The sequence below is a fragment of the Biomphalaria glabrata genome, chromosome 15 (genome assembly GCF_947242115.1).
Source record: "Biomphalaria glabrata chromosome 15, xgBioGlab47.1, whole genome shotgun sequence".
NCBI classification, from domain to species: Eukaryota; Metazoa; Mollusca; class Gastropoda; family Planorbidae; genus Biomphalaria; species Biomphalaria glabrata.
The window spans coordinates 2169788-2185992 of NC_074725.1; the positions used below are offsets into that span (position 1 = coordinate 2169788).

At 37.9% G+C, this 16205-nt stretch overlaps 1 protein-coding gene across 2 annotated transcripts in view; it reads right to left on the reverse strand.

Annotated features, from left to right (window-relative positions):
* The window catches only part of LOC106058788 (uncharacterized), a 53387-nt gene extending 39921 nt beyond the window's left edge, over positions 1-13466 (reverse strand). For both annotated transcript variants that reach the window (XM_056012482.1, XM_056012481.1), the window contains exon 1: positions 13323-13466. The gene's annotated coding sequence lies outside the window, so the exon portion shown is untranslated. The remainder of the gene's footprint in view (positions 1-13322) is intronic.
* Positions 13467-16205: the final 2739 nt, after the last annotated feature.

Consider the following 16205-nt stretch of genomic DNA (forward strand, 5'->3'; position numbering starts at 1 on the left):
TTGACATAGCCTATAGATACTGGAGCCAGCCTTTGTCAGAGCCTATAGATACAGGAGGGATTGTCATAGCCTATAGATACTGGCCATCCCTTGTCATAGCCTTTAGAGACTGGAACCAACTATTAATCTATTTTTTTTAAAGGCATTATTAAGGTTTTACCTCCATTTCGATCTGCTGATGTGTTTGACACAAGAGTCTCGTGCTGTGCTGTTAGTGAATCACGTGCGACTTCTGTGCTCTACTAAAATGCGTTGTTTGACAAATTGCTCTGACATTTTACAGCCAGCTTCTCCCTCCACTTACCGCTCTTCACTTAAGTGTCCCCCCCCCCCAAGGTGAGCCACCCAGTCACGTGACCTCAATGAGAATCTAGAGTGGCGACATCAAGGCGTGAAATGTTGGTCAATATTAGAATCTCTATGTGTACAATAGAGTTGGTTTTATCTTATGACTTGTCTTTCCATCTGAACATTGTTTCTTTCTATCTGAACATTGTTTCTTTCTATCTGAACATTGTTTCTTTCTATCTGAACATTGTTTCTTTCTATCTGAACATTGTTTCTTTCTATCTGAACATTGTTTCTTTCTATCTGAACATTGTTTCTTTCTATCTGAACATTGTTTCTTTCTATCTGAACATTGTTTCTTTCTATCTGAACATTGTTTCTTTCTATCTGAACATTGTTTCTTTCTATCTGAACATTGTTAGGCAAAAACTTAATTGTGGTGGAATGTGGCTCGAAAACCGTTTGACTACGTGACAGAGTTCGAATTCCGATGTAAACTATAAATTATTAAATTGAGATTCAAGTTGAGATTAATTGTCTTTGTTGGGCGTTAGGGCCGCTTTAAAGGGGGGGGGGGGGGGCAGGCGGGGCTACAGGTGCGGGGCCTCCACAAAATAGCTCTACAAGACAGAGGCCTCCGCAAGAAAGAGGCCTCCACAAGACAGGGGCCTCCACAAGAAAGAGGCCTCCACAAGACAGGGGCTTCCACAAGAAAGAGGTCTCCAGAAGAAAGAGGCCTCCACAAGACAAGAACCTCCACAAGAAAGAGGCCTCCACAAGACAGGGGCCTCCACAAGAAAGAGGCCTCCACAAGACAGGGGCTTCCACAAGAAAGAGGTCTCCAGAAGAAAGAGGCCTCCACAAGACAAGAACCTCCACAAGAAATAGGTCTCCACAAGAAAGAGGCCTTCACAAGAAAGAGGCCTCCACAATAAAGAGGCCTCCACAAAAGAGGTCTCCAGAAGAAAGAGGCCTCCACAAGACAAGAACCTCCACAAGAAATAGGTCTCCACAAGAAAGAGGCCTTCACAAGAAAGAGGCCTCCACAAAAGAGGTCTCCAGAAGAAAGAGGGCTCCACAAAAGAGGGCTCCAGAAGAAAGAGGCCTTCACAAGAAAGAGGCCTCCACAAAAGAGGTCTCCAGAAGAAAGAGGCCTCCACAAGACAAGAACCTCCACAAGAAAGAGGTCTCCACAAGAAAGAGGCCTCCACAAGAAAGACGCCTCCACATAAGAGATATATCCGAATTTCTTCGGGTCAGAAACTTTTAAAGTTTTTTTTTTATCTAACATTTATTTTGCATTTTTACTACTGGCAAAAAAAAAAATATAAAAAAAATAAATGTCGTGATTAGAAGTGTACTCTTATAACATGCTCGGAATTTACGACAGTGCACCATTTTAAGGCTTTACCCTCCACAAAGTCACTTTCTTCTACTAAAATACCCCTATTAAATAATTTTTTAAAAAAAGGAAAGTGAGATTAAATTGAGAAGAACTCCATTTTTTTCTACTAAACTAGAGCATGCTTTTAGATACAAGTATTATGATTCATAGGTGGATCTTTATTAAACCTTTCGAAAAAATTGTAGAGAGCCCACACAAAATCATACCCCGGGGACTCCGCATACTTAAATCCGGCCCCGCTGAGCGCCTAGAGCAGGGGTTCTCAACCTGTGGGTCGCGACCCCCTTAAGGGTCGATTGACGATTTGCCAGGGGTCGCCTAAGACCATCGAAAATATGGATTGTTTTTGTCTATTCTTCTATTGCTGTGTGGATGGGGGGGTCGCCGCAGAGTGAGGATTGTAAAAAGGGGTCGCCGAGCTTAAAAGGTTGAGAACCGCTGAGCGCCTAGAGGGTGCATGGTATGCTTCTCCGAAAAAAAAAAAGATTAACTTCTTATTCTCTTAGTCCTCTCCCATTCCACAACTCTAGTCACGAGACTTATAGGAGCGCGGAAGATGTGCCATGCTAAAGACACTACTGTATAATACTTTGAGATATGCATGCATGGAGCAAGTTCCATAAATACAAAGCTTTTTTTTTTTAAATATCCGGTGTACAAAATACGGAAGTATTAACGAGCGAAATATTTTAACGAAATAAAATATATATTATATATTTCTTTCTGTACTTTTTAGCACCGTAGATTCATTCTTTAAGACTTTCATTTGAGGCAAGTTATTTTTATCATCTAGTTGATAACAGGGACTTTTCAATATTTGTCTCATTTGTTGTTTTCAAAATTTTACTTTTTTCATTTTTTTAAAGTATTTCTTTAGAATCCATTATATCGACTCCAGATATCTTCATATCGTTTTCTTTTCTTTTTCTATTTTATTGCTTTAAGGAAAACTATATGGAATCTTAAAAACATCAAAGTCTAAAAAAAAAAAGACCAGATTACTGTGATTACTTTGTTGAGTGAAAATCCCCTAGCATTGAAATTATAATAATTATCCCCAATATACGAAATCAATTTGGGATAACTCTCTTTCAAAGGGGAGATCCAACAAAGTTATTGCCCGGGGTGTCGCTAAAAACAGCTCATCGCTTAAATTCCTGAGATGCCAATATATACTTTTTTAAAAAAAGTTTGTAGTTACGTTATATATAGTATGTTTCTCGTTCTTTTATACGAAAACAAAACAATACACTGTATTGATCAACTGATGTCACCACTGACCACTAAATTTCTATTTTTTTTAAAGACTTGAGTCTGGGACAAATTCTTATAAGTGCTCTTTCTTCCCTTGTGCCATTAGAGCATTGATCGGGGTCTTTTTTTTTAATCAGAGCATGAAAATCAATGACTTGGCACTTCTTAGCTGAGTTTAAGTCTCTAATTAAATGGACATCAAATTAACAGATGGATGCGCTTAGGACATAATTATCTTATCTTTTCAAGGATCGCCTGTAACATATAAGATAAGATAACATTAAAACCATTGTTAAAAAAAAGTAAAATAAAGCTATACGGTTATATCACAAGGACCTCGGGGCTCGCGAAATCCTTCCTTTTGGGAACAGTACCAGGAAAAAGAAGATGAGGCAGACAAAGCGATGGGAAGACAACATAAAGGAATGGACGGGCCTGTCATTGAATGAGATTGTATTGAAGATAAAAAAAAGGGGAAAAATGGAGAAATATGGTAGATAGATCATGTGTGGTGCTCCAACGGTCAAACAGTCTACGGGATTGACAATCTAATACATAAACCAGGAGCGTACTGGCTATATAGGAATTCGGGAAAATGCCCGGTGTGACGGTACCCAATTGGGCCACATGGTCCACCGAAAGGACCGGACCGCAAGAATGCCAGTAAAATGTTTTAAGATTTTATGATATTATCTTGAAATGTAACACATTGAGCGTCGTGATTAAAAAGAAATCGTTTATACGTTATTGTTCAATCTCATATAAAGAATCGAAAAGGAAGGTGCAGAATAAGAGTAAGACAAAAAAACAACAACGTTATGATATCAGCCTTAACTCTTTCTCTCCTAGCTGACGATACCAGCGTTGATTCCACCAGAATTTGGTAAATAATTACGGAGAGAAAGAGTTAATGAATGAACAGGGGCACGCCGTAAGAAGACAAGGAAAGATATGGACCTGAGTTGAAATACATTGAGGGTTTGCTAAAATCTGAAATGGTCTTGGCAGCATTAGTTTTACTGAACGTCAAACAAGTGGAATTTTATCATATCATCTGTTGTGTGTGTGTGTGTGGTGTGTGTGTGTGTGTGTGTGTGTGTGTGTGTGTGGCCAGCTCTAACAGGCAGACGTTGAAATTGGGTTTCCAAATTATTTAGAAAGCAGTATTTGACCTCGTGAGCAAAGTAAATTTCCCGCTTCTTGCGATCTATAAGGGCAGATGATGTTAGGGTCATGTTTCTTTTGACAATGGTAAACGAGCAGCGCAACGAACAACCGTTAGAGTTGGGTGGACTCAGGGGCGCCCTAAAAATGCCGAAATGCAAGGTATAATATACAAACTGCTTATATAAGTCTTTTGTTTATTTCTATAGACTAAATTCTACATTTCAAAATACTTCATATGGAACAAATATAGCACACACTTTTTAAATGCGTGCACATATACTTCAATGATGAACAAAACATATATGTCTACTTTTCTATTTATATAAATAAAATTTTAAAAGTAATATTGGTTTACAATAGAAACGTACCGCATTCCTAAAATCTAATTTTACAATCAATAAACAACAAATTCTTCTAAAATTTTTGTAATGATTAATTTAAAAAACATTTTAGTAATGCTATGTCATTTTGAGTCTTTGACTAATCATTGTAATAAAAAATTTATTATTAAATAAAATGCCAACTTTTCTTATGAAAACAACAATAGAGTATATTATAGATGATTTTAGGAGGCGCGGTGGCTGAGCGGTAAAGCGCTTGGCTTCCGAACCGGGGACCGGGGTTCGAAGCCTGGTGAAGACTGGGATTTTAAATTTCGGGATCTTCGGGCGTCTCTGAGTCCACCCAGCTCTAATCAATACCTGCTGGCCACATGACACCCTTGTTAACCGTAGGCCACAGAAACAGATGACCTTTACATCAACTGCCCTATAGACCACAAGGTCTGAAAGGGGAACTCTCTCTACATAGATGATTTTGACAGCGAGTCGTGTCAGACACTATGACCTAACCAGCTTTGAATGCCTTGAAGTCGAATGTCAAGTACATGTATATGTTAAAGTATATGGTAGCAGAATATTTTCCATAATAAGAGATTCACCATTCCAATTGTTATACTATATTCATTTAGTAATAGTGCTTGTTGGGTAGTTTCAAAATCTTCTAATATGTTATTTATATAGCAAAATACTTTCGATACATTATTAAACATTACATAATGCTTATGAGGACAGGTAGGATTGGATGCTCATCATATGGCATACAATATACGGGCCAATATGTTGGATGGCTGCCTGGTCGTGCGGTTTGCGCGCTGGACTGTCGTTCAGATTTATCGATGGTCCCGGGTTCAAACCCTGCCTGCTCCCATCCCCCGTCGTCCTGCGGGAGGTTTGGACTAGGAAGTAAACTATCTTCAACTCTGAAGGAAAATCCGAAACATGTAAAACATTTTACAGACATTTTTTACGGGCCGCATTGTATAGAAATACCCAGGTCGATTTTGACACCAAGTACACCCCTGACCTAAACTGTCCTAGACATTATTTCTTTGCTTTAAGTCCAATGAATCACTGGGTTAAAGAGCGTTCAGAGCCCACACATTTTCTGAGATTGTTACCAGATGTGTTAATGTGTTTGCTTTGTACCATTAGCCTCGTTTTGTCACACAATCTACAGCAAACACGTGGCAGCAGACGTCATCACATTAATGATTAATTAATATCGTTTCCTCGTGTCAGTCTGTGAAATGTCACTTAGATATTTGACCTTCACCCAGCCCAAGACCAGACGACGGAGACAGCTAGTTTTCACACGCAGGGCTGATCAATACTAGACTTAAACATTAGCGTTTTGTAACAGAATTCAGGGAAGTTAGAACAGTATACACCACTGCTTGATTTACAGCGGCGTAGACCCCGGGGGGCCTACCAGTGCCCCACCAGAGAGCGCCGATCATGTTGTAAGAAGCTGCCTACTCTAACGCGAGGCCCGAAGAAAACTGGTATCCCATAACACCCCTAATAATAATAATAATAATAATAATAATAATTAATGGCCGCCGGAAGCTATGGCGTGTTTTCCTTCTCTCTGATCTCAGTGCACTTTGTAGCGAGATCAAGGAAGTATTTGTACTCTAGACTTGACAAATACTGAAGTACTGCTACATGGTTGTAGGTCTGCATGTATTTAGGATGTTTTCATGCATTGGGTTTGAAAACTTTCTTAGTTTTAAGATCACTTCTTATCCTAGGCTAGGGACGCCATTTTCGCTACGTCACTTCCATGATTACTAGACCTAGATCTAAAAAGCTTGTTTACTGAGACAGTAGATCAAAATAAACCAGTCAACGCACGTTCATTTTTTTTATCTTCATTTTTGAATTTCGAGGAAATAGAACGGACCCATTGCTTCTTCCAGGACAGTGATGAATATGAAATAAATTAGGCGGTAAATACTATTCACCAATGAGTCGAGTGTTTACTGAGGGTAATTCACAACCTCATGACCAAACACAAGAGGTCGGTCTACTCCCTGACTCGCACCCCACACAATTGAGAGGTGCTGTTGGTGGTAGAACAAGAGGAGCCAAAAGGATCAAATGGACGAGAGAAATGAATATAGACATTATCAAATCGTTCTTCCGTGTAAACATTTGTGATGATAAACCTCTCCCAGGTTATAGGCAAAAACTCTCCCTGGAATTTAACAAATTATACCCTAATATAAACCTTACAGAGCAGAATGTTGTAGACAGAAGATCTGTTCAATCGCCCGGATCTGCTGTTCATTGATAAAAAAGAAAAAACCGCTACCATTATCGATATCGCCGTACCACTGTCTCATAATTTGAGAAAAACTGAGATAGAAAAACAAAGAAAATATGGGAACCTAGGCTTGGAGATTAAGCGTCTATGGAAATTGTCCAAAATAACAATTATATCAACCGAGGGGATAATAACAACTGACCTCACAGACACCTTCAAGGCCCTTAACATTCCTAGGAACATCTTCGTTGCCTGTCAGAGGGCGGTACTGCTGCAGACCTGCCACATCACCAGAAAATTCCTCAGTGGAAACTGTTAAAGGGACTACGATGAATTTTGTTTCTCTTTAGCGAAACTCGACCCTGGCAGTGCCAGAGAATGACTACTTGTTCATTTCTAACATAATAATAATAATAATCTTTATTATCCGTAAGGAAATTTGTCTTACAATTTGTGCACTACACCAAACAAAAAACATTATAACTATAAGAAACCAAAATGTACATTCACACCAGACTCACTCATAATTTACATGTGACAAAGTTTATACCAGATTGTTCTTATTTAATGATTTCATTGCCAGGGGAACATATATAAATTGGAACATGTCTTTTCACCCAGAGAAATGTCAGTTATTCAGAGTAACAAAAAAACTAAAACAAATAAATTTCAATTAGCTTATTCATGGTAAACCAGTAACATAGACTAAAAAACGCAAAATACCTAGGTGTTATAATAAATGAAAAACTGTCATGGAATCCACATATTGATGAAACTAATTAAAATATCAAACAAAGCATTAGGGTTTATATAAAAGCCTAAAAATTGCTACAAATCAAATAAGAACATAAAACTCTAATACTATTTAACCTTTGTTAGGCCAATGATAGAATATGCATCCTCTGTTTGGGAAACATTAACTCAAGAAAACATTAAGAAACTGGAACAGACAAAAAATAGAGCAGTGAGACTCATAACAAAGGAATATTCACATTTGACTAGAGTAACACCCTTTAGTAAAATCACTAAATTTAGAAAGCCTTCAGTAGAGAAGACTCAAAAGTAAAGTAGCAATTAATCTTCAAATACAAATACAAAATCTAATAAAATACTCAGAAAGACACAAAGATAAAGGCACATTCCTCGTTCCATATGCTAGGACAAATTTGTACAAATACTCCTTCTTCCCTAGTGCTATTACAGCCACCCGAGAAAGCCAATGACTTGGCAGAGTTTAAGACATTGGTTAACATGCATGACTAGATTGACATAGGAACACGCGTAGGACATAATCATCTTCTTTTTTGAAGTAACGTCTGTATTTTATAAGATAAGATAAGTAGAAAAGGTGTTGGAGATAAGATAAGCTGCCAGATCTGAACACCTCATCGCAGTTCATCTATTACTCTAACATGACAGTGAGAACTAAGAAGAAGACCTAGAAATCAATCCGGGGCATAATTTGTATAGTGAAGAAAATTATAATTTCTAATTTTACAACATCCGCGATTTTATTAACCTCAGAAAAACGAATACAATTTTTTTTAAAGTAGTATATTTGTCCAGCTAAACACATTTTGGCGCTCTGTAGCAATACACTAAATTGATGAATAAACTACAACATTCTAGATATATATAGATGTAAGCCATACACTTGTCGAGTGTATTGAGTCACTCACTTTGAGTGTGTTTAAAAATATTTGTGCTTTCAGTCGGACGAAGCGATTGCCGCATAATGTGTCAACATTTACATACGATTACGGCTGTGTTTATGGCCTAGTGACTTGTGGCTTGAACAAGATGCCATTGGCTAGCCTCCACATTGACCAGAATGTCATGTCATGATATAGCCCAGTTCTACGCTTGCGAGACAACACAGGTGTCTAATATCGACACTAATAGTAGATCAACACTTTATTCTGTAAAAGTAAAAGGCCCATCTTTCAGAACTTGTGATCTATAGGGCAGATGATGTCAAGGCCATCTGCTTCTGTGGCCCACTGTTAACGAGGGTGTCATGTGGCCCGCATAACGACCAACCGCCGTTACTTTCATCAACTTTTGGGAAGCACCCATTAGAGCAGGGTGAAGAGGCACCCTAAAGATCCCGAAATTAAAAATCTTAGTCTCAGTTCTCATCTTTAAAAAAATAATTGCAGACGTTCATGTGTTTATCTAGTCATTTGTTTATCTAGTTTTTTGTTTAGCTAGTCATGTGTTTAACTCGTTTTGTGTTTATTTAGTCATGTGTTTATCTAGTCATGTGTTTATCTAGTCATGTGTCTATCTAGTTTTTTGTTTATCTAGTCATGTGTTTATCTAGTCATGTGTTTATCTAGTCATGTGTTTATCTAGTCATGTGTTTATCTAGTCATGTGTTTATCTAGTTTTTTTGTTTATCTAGTCATGTGTTTATCTAGTTTTGTGTTTATCTTTTGGTAACAATTTTTTTTACAATTTTGTATTGTTAAGTTATTTAAGTTCTGTCATAATAACTACAGCGTATATAAAAAAAATGTTTACTTTTTTTTTAAACAGAGAAAAAATCTATTTACTATGCATATAAATGGAAAATAATTTAAAACAACAATTAATAAGTAGTTTTTCTTATTTTCGCGTGAACTGCAGGGCTGAATCTAAACGATATAACACTAAACTAAAGTTTTTTTTTTTTTTTTTTACGGAATTTTTTTTCTTGAGGCTTTGATTGACCCTTTACAAAACAATTAGATCAATTAGATACTCATTATAAGATGTTGGGGCACCACACACGATCTGTCAACCTTCTTTCTCCATTCCTCTCTGTCATTTGCCTTTGATAGAATTTCATTCTGATATTCTTTCTGAAAATATAGAAACCTGCCTTTTTACCTGTCTGGGTGGACCACTTCGGGGGCCGATTTTGAGTTTGTGTTTCCACACAAACTGTCTTTATAACCCTTTTTTTGTTTGGGTTTTAAAAGTTATGGCTCAGTGTTTTACGTATTATTGTTACTCTACTTCTGACTATTCTGACCTTAAGTGTCTCTAAATTTAGAGATTTTGCTAATAGTGTTACTTTTAGTCCTAAAGGCAACCTTCTAAATAATCTCTATCTTAAACTGTCGTTGTTAGATTCTGTCTAAACAAACAACTTTTGGTTCTAGATTATAAAATACCCAATACATATCCTAAGACTTCTAGCAATGTGCCCACAGTAGTCAATATCCAGGTTCCATTCCGAACATGTTTTATTGTGAGCAGAAAGCTTGCAGAGTTTCATTTAGTTTTGTAATAACACATTTGTAAGGAATAAATCCCACGAGATTAAATGGCTTAAAGCGTCCCAAAAATCTGCCTTCTATAAGGTAACTACCAATATATTATAAGGACGCAAGTAGAGCTTCTTTGAAAATAAGTATCCTTTGTTAGTCATTTGAAAAGCACATGTGTGTGTGTGTGTTCGTGTGTGTTCGTGTTTGTATGTTTGGGTAGAGAAAGGGAAAGACTCGAACATAATTATTGTCACTTGGAAGTGCGAATTTCAAGTTGACAAAATCTGATTCGGAGTCGACTAAGGTTGTCGAAATTTTTAGCTGCCGGTAAGTTATTTGATCTGTATCTTTAGAAAAAAAGTGAATATTCTATGCTTAAGAAATGGCCACACCATGATCTAAATAGTAGATCTACGTTCTACCAGACATGAGCTACTAACGCTCATATCTGTAAGTTATACGAGTTCGTATTAAAATATATTGAATGAGGTACCTAAAGGAACGGGTTATTGATTTAAATAATGTTTGGTCTCTGTACTTTATCCTTACTGCAACTTGAAATCATTTGTAGGACAGAAAGATGACATTTTTTTTTGGCGAATTCCTTCATGGATAAGAGATTTTCATACATGGCGGAAAAACTATAAATAATATGCATTTTGGTGTATCCGGCGTAAAGAAATATAGAAAGTGTTGATAAGCTAGGTGTTTTTTTTGTTAAAGATATATGATTTTGTTTGCACTCTTAAGCATGGTACGATCAAATTGTCTAAGTTCTTCCGTTTAGAGATTATATGTAGTTGGCAATATTGAGCTTCTATTTAGCGCCCTTGACATTGGTTGCTGTATCGTGATTCTCTCCAAAAGTGGGGCTTGTGTATTCAAGGCAGTTTATGTGTTACTCTGAGCTCTTTAAGACTGTTTTTCTTTTGAAAAGTGTTTTCGCTCATCGTAGCACGATGGCGGCATAGTAGACAAAAAGAGAGACAGAGCCTTTCCATTGGATCAGTGACAGAGAATCTAACAGTACGATCTGAAGAGACTTTTGCTTGGTAGGAGAAATATACTTTTACGATGAATATATCAAACCTGCCTCTTTCTCTGTCTGGTAAAACTGCTGAACACGTATAGTTCTCGCACACCTGATCTCGTTCCGAGTTGAAACTTTTCCACAATTTTTTTTATTGTACATAGCAAAACATGAATCCATTTAAAAATAGACCAATTAGTCAATTAATTATTGGTAACTAATGATTTTTGTTTGATATTAAAAAGGGAAATAAATTCTACACTATTGATATCGTTGTAAATGTGGAGTTCTTCCAATAGAGAAACTTTTTTTAAAAAGTATTTTTATTAGCTAGAATAATAATTACATACAGTTCATGATTTACCAACATGTTAGAGAAAAGTCTATTTTTAAGCTTAATTGATAAAGTTGACATTGTCTTTTTAACGCTTGTCCTCCTTTCTCCATTCCCTCCCCTGCTTTGGGAGTGGAGGTTGACGTTTTAAAAAACCCACTTAAACCAGACCACCACCACACACACACATAATATGGTTTCAAACACGCCGAGTTTTTCCGCACCACACAGTGAGAGATAGTGTCAAGTCATAGTGAGACATACAGTGAGACATAGTGGGTCATAGTGAGACATTGTGAGCCACAGTAAGACACAGTGAGTCATAGTGAGACATTATGAGCCACAGTGAGACATAGTATGATAGATCTAGCTATATCTAAACTTCTATTGGTGAGCAACAAGCATTTCCAGACAGAAGCCACATCAATGTTCTCCCATAAAGGTTCATTCCTTATTCCATATGCTAGGACAAATTTGTACAAATACTCCTTCTTCCCTAGTGCTATTAGAGCATGGAATGGGTTGCCTGAGTCAGCCAGGAAAACCAATGGCTTGGCCTAATTTAAGTAATTGATTAACATGCATAACTAGATTGACCTAAGAACACGCGTAGTACGTCTTTTTTTAAAATAACGTCTATATTTCATAAGATAAGATACCCAAACATGTGCAAGAACTAATGATGAATACAGACAATGACACTATACTATTATTATTTAGTCATTAAAGGTAATTAAATCCTTGATAGTTTCCGCGACTAAACTAGTAATCAATCATCAAATCCTAAATCTTCCTACATCTAAATGCGGTTCAATGTCTCGAGGGAATCCGTTCAGCAAATGCCTGGTGGTGCGGTTTGCGCGCTGGACTGTCGTTCAGATTTATCGATGGTCCAGGGTTCAAACCCTGCCCGCTCCCATCCCCCGACGTCCTGCGGGAGGTTTGGAAAAGGAAGTAATTTTCTTCAACTCTGAAGGAACATCCGAAACATGTAAAACATTTTTACAAACAAACAACATTCTGTCCAATGGTCACATTACGAGTTTCTTACACAGCGAATTTCAGACAATATGCGTTTTAATGTGCCCATGCCAGGGGCGGACTGGCTATATTGGTCTCGGTGGGCCAGTACCCAAATGGGCCGATAGGGCCACTGAAATGGCCGCATGGATGCGACTATGAAACGTATAAAATGGTTAAAGGTTTGTCCTTCAAAACTGCTCTCTTTACCACGAGGCCCGTATAAGACACTGGCCCCAAAACATCCCAATAGAAAGAGAAACTATATGGAGAGCTCCCTGATTTGGAAACCACTGCGCAGTTCATCTCATATATTAGTCTAGTCATCTGAAAGTTCCAACATAATAATAAGAACGAGGAAGAAGAAGGAGAACTAAAGATTTGATAATATTCTCTTATAAAAGTGGCTCTATGAGCGTCGTGTTAAAAAAAATATTTTACAGACATGTTCAGAAATAATGTATTAGCCTACATCCGTAGGCAGTGCTACCAGTAGGCTTCATCCCATTAGGGCCTACACACTTAGCAATTAAAAAGCAACACAAGACCTATATTTCTTATAACCTTATAAAGTTCACTGTTTACCTATAACATTTATCGCTACATAATAATACTAAACAATAACTATGAGGGAAGGTAGGCCTAGAATTGAATGACCAACATATGATATACAATTTGTGGGCTCAGTGTATAGAAATGCCTGGGCTGATTTTGACACCCAGTCCGCCCCTGGCACAAGCTTTCAAGAATGTTCTAAACACAAATATGTTCATAGATAATTAGATCTAGATATTGTCATTAAATAGGATTAAGTATGTCCAAGTAATTACAAGTACATATCATACTTTCATGGCTTACAAATCAAGAGTTTGAAAATATTCCAAAATGTATTTCTATGCTAATGAATTGTTTCTCTGTGGTCTAGTGATTCTTATTAATTGTTTAACTAATTATTTAACTCACAGTTTTAAGTAATACCCGCCTTCAAGATATTGCCAAGAAAAACACAGTTCACTGATGAAAAAGAAAATTACGAAGTGGCGGACGACCTCAGGTCCGACAATCCATCTCGCGTCTGCTTGTGAGGCGCTTGCATCTACTTGAAGCTAGAGCACAGCTTGCGACCGTGGCATCAGCCAAGGGATTTAATCTCAACTAATGACTATTAAAATTTTAGTTTTCAACATTATTACTTCCCTTTAAATTTGTAAAAATAATTTTTGGAAGATTTTTTTGTGTGGTCATATTTATTATTTAAAAGCTATATTAACATAGGATCATTCATTATTAATAAAAGAGACTGCAGATATTATTTTTAATTTTTGAGAATAAATTCCTGAATGGTGTGCCTTGTGTCCCAACAGTCAAGAAGCAAACATTTTTCTTTAAACATTATTAAAATACATTATTAAAATACTACACAGACATGGTATGCCACTATCTCCATATATTCTGAAAATAACGTAACAATATAGATTTAAGTCTAGCCATTCTTTTGTAGGCTGAGGAGTGACGGCTATCAGTAAAAGAAATGGCGACGTCTCATTTGCTTATAAACCCTGCTTATGTTTCAAACCAATTCTCACTTCGCTATGTTACAGAAAGTCACACAGACAGTAACAACAGCCGGTGTGGCAGTAGCAAAGGGAATTAATCTAAGCTTTTAAAATCTTGGTTATAAACGCACTTACCTCCCTGTATTTAAAAAAAAAATGTGTTGTATTAGTTTTTCGTTTGTTTTATTCGTGTGTATGTTGTTTTTGTTTTGTTTTCTTTTTGTTAGTTTTTTTTTTAAAGTGAGGAGATGAGGCAATTAACAACTTAGAAGGGTGTATCGGAGGGTAATTTGGTTCACTTTTAAATTCGACTCGGCACCCAACTCTCACCTGCGTATTGTCACCAGCGCCTCCCCCCCCCCCCCCCCCATAAAAAAAAGGCCCTGACTTTGGGTGGCTAAACCAGGTAGAGGGTATCTGACGTGTCTAGCCTAGCAAGTGAAGTGTTGGCGGCTTCTGCGAAATGTCACCCTATTGTGACTAAACGGACAGAAAGGCGTCACATCTATATATAGTTTATAACAGGGACCATGTTTGTTAAGTAAATAAAGTAATAGCATATTTTATCAAAGACAATGTTTCAACATCCAGGGGACAATGTTTCAACATACAGGGGACAATGTTTCAACATACAGGGGACAATATTTCAATATACAGGAGTCAAAGTTTTAACATACAGGAGACAATGTTTTAATATATAGGAGACAATGTTTCAACATACAGGAGTAAACGTTTCAACATACCGGAAACAACGTTTCAACATACAGGAGACAACGTTTCAACATCCAGGAGACAATGTTTCAACATACAGGAGACAATGTTTCAACATCCAGGAGACAATGTTTCAACATCCAGGAGACAATGTTTCAACATACAGGAGACAATGTTTCAACCTACAGGAGACAATGTTTCAACAATATTTCAACCTACAGGAGACAATGTTTCAACCTACAGGAGACAATTTTTCAACCTACAGGAGACACAATGTTTCAACCTACATGAGACAATGTTTCAACCTACAGGAGAAAATGTATCAACCTACATGTAATAAGAAATAAAGGAACACTCTAGACTCTATAGTTCGGTCTGGTTCTTCTCTCTCTCAAGTTGTAACGGGGTTGACTATCGTGTTCTACAGTTTGGGAGTCACTAGCGAGTTCCTGAGCGTCAAGTGGGGTATTTTCAAGAGGAAGCGCTCGGAGGTCCTCAGAGCCTACCAGGGGTTCTTTTCTTTCTTGTATCACCGTAGGGGTGTTGACTGGTACTTCCGTGTTTTGAGTTTCTGGAGGATATTCATTATCCTCACCCTGAGGGAAGAACGAAGGTTCACTTGTTGTTGTGGATGGGGAGGGGGTGGGAGCCAAGCGTCTTAGAGAGACCGTCTCCTCTTTACCGCTGGGCAACCGTACGACAGCATATTGGGGGTTGCACATCAGCAATTCGACTTCCTCCGTGAGAGGATCATACTTTGAAGATCGGTTCTCTCTTCTCAGCAACACTCTACCTGGGCTAGATAGCCAAGTGGGGATAGATATCCCGAAGGAGGATTTCCGGTTGAACCGGAAAACTCTCTCATGTGGAGTTTCGTTTGTTGCCGTAGATAGTAATGATCTAATCGAGTATAGGGCCTGGTTCAAGACAAGCTCCCATCTCGAGATCGGGAGATCGAGGTCTTTCAGTGCTAAAGTAACAGCGTTCCATAGAGTTTTGTTTAGTCGTTCAATTTGTCCGTTGCCTGAAGGATTAAAGGCGGTTGTTCTACTTGTAGCTATTCCCCTCTCGTGCAGAAAGGATTGCACCTCCCTCGACATAAAGGACGTACCTCTGTCAGAATGGACGTACTCTGGCATCCCAACAAAGGAAAACAGCTGATTTAAACACTTTATGACAGTGGATGTGGACATATCGGGACATGGGTAGGCAAATGGGAAGCGTGAGTACTCATCCACCATTGTTAATAAGTATTTATTGTGAGTAGCAGATGGGAGTGGCCCCTTAAAATCAATGCTTACTCTCTGAAATGGTTGGGTAGCTTTGATGAGGGTGCCTGAAAACTGTTTGAAGAATCTAGGCTTCAGTTCAGCGCAAGTTTTACATTGGTTTACCACTTTGCGGACGTCCTCGCAGGAAAAAGGTAAGTTCTTAGTCCGAACGAAATGGAGGAGTCTCGTTACCCCTGGGTGACAGAGGTTGTTGTGTAACAGTTTGAGGTCTTCTCCAGTCATTGCTGACGCAAAGTGGTTCCTTGAAAAGGTATCCGCCGCAGCGTTTTGTTTCCCGGGTCGATATA